Raw genomic sequence first — 1,817 nt, 5'->3', positions numbered from 1 at the left:
ATTCTTTAGGGCAGTGGTCATGATCTCCAAGGAATTCCTATGCATTGTTGCAGTAGGTGCACTTGATTCAGCAGCCCTAGTGCCAGGAAGGCAAAGTCTTCCCATTTTGAACCATTTCATGTGTCTGAAGGTAGACCTCCGCCTATCTGGCAGGCCCAGAGAGCAAATCAAGTGCACCTACAGGCCTACCGCTGGCCAATCAGATAGCTCGGATCACCGTGTCTGCATAGATTCCTCGAGCCATAGACTGTAAAATGAAGCCTTGAATTCACAGCAAAGTTGATACTGTGAGAGAGCTGCTGTTTTTATGGGTAAATTCTAGTTTAAATTGTTATTCAGCGCTGGCAACACTTTATTCAACACCTTTATAAGCCATAAAATTCACGTTCTCCCTACTTCCACTCACGCTACAACCAGTAATGCAGCTGCAATGAATGAGTCTAGAAAAATTTTCAATAAGCTTGTGTCTTTTTTTTTATATAGAAGAATATTTCACTTTATCTGGTCATAGGAGTAACAACATGAGTTGGTGGATGAGGCTGAAGTAATGCAGTGCGACTTGAGTTTGGCCATCAGCTGGAAGACTATGTTCCCTCAGTGGAGGGAGAGAGGGAGAGCAGAGGGATGGTGAGTAGGGTGAGAGTCAGCCTCACCACTGCTCCCTCCTTCTCCTCAGATTGACCATCAGATCCAGTAAAAAAAAGTATATATACACTACCAGTCAAAAGTACTCATTCAAGGGTTTTTCGTCATTTTAATATTTTTTACATTGTAGAATAATAGTGAAGACATCAAACCTATGAAATAACCAAAAATGAATTAACACATGAAATCATGTAGTAACCAAAAAAAGTGTTAAAGAAATCAAAAATATACAGTGCCTTGCGAAAATATTCGTCCCCCTTGAACTTTGCGACCTTTTGCCACATTTCAGGCTTCAAACATAAAGATATAAAACTGTATTTTTTGGTGAAGAATCAACAACAAGTGGGACACAATCATGAAGTGGAACGACATTTCTTGGATATTTCAAACTTTTTTAACAAATCAAAAACTGAAAAATTGGGCGTGCAAAATTATTCAGCCCCTTTAAGTTAATACTTTGTAGCTCCACCTTTTGCTGTGATTACAGCTGTAAGTCGCTTGGGTTATGTCTCTATCAGTTTTGCACATCGAGAGACTGACATTTTTTCCCATTCCTCCTTGCAAAACAGCTCGAGCTCAGTTGGATGGAGAGCATTTGTGAACAGCAGTTTTCAGTTCTTTCCACAGATTCTCGATTGGATTCAGGTCTGGACTTTGACTTGGCCATTCTAACACCTGGATATGTTTATTTTTGAACCATTCCATTGTAGATTTTGCTTTCTGTTTTGGATCATTGTCTTGTTGGAAGACAATTCTCCGTCCCAGTCTCAGGTCTTTTGCAGACTCCATCAGGTTTTCTTCCAGAATGGTCCTGTATTTGGCTCCATCCATCTTCCCATCAATTTGAACCATCTTCCCTGTCCCTGCTGAAGAAAAGCAGGCCCAAACCATGATGCTGCCACCACCATGTTTGACAGTGGGGATGGTGTGTGTTCAGGGTGATGAGCTGTGTTGCTTTTACGCCAAACATAACGTTTTGCATTGTTGCCAAAAAGTTCAATTTTGGTTTCATCTGACCAGAGCACCTTCTTCCACATGTTTGGTGTGTCTCCCAGGTGGCTTGTGGCAAACTTTAAACAACACTTTTTATGGATATCTTTAAGAAATGGCTTTCTTCTTGCCACTCTTCCATAAAGGCCAGATTTGTGCAATATACTTCTGATTGTTGTCCT

This window comes from Oncorhynchus kisutch, linkage group LG11, assembly GCF_002021735.2.
Source record: "Oncorhynchus kisutch isolate 150728-3 linkage group LG11, Okis_V2, whole genome shotgun sequence".
In the NCBI taxonomy this organism is placed as follows: domain Eukaryota; kingdom Metazoa; phylum Chordata; class Actinopteri; order Salmoniformes; family Salmonidae; genus Oncorhynchus; species Oncorhynchus kisutch.
This window is presented reverse-complemented; position numbering follows the sequence as displayed.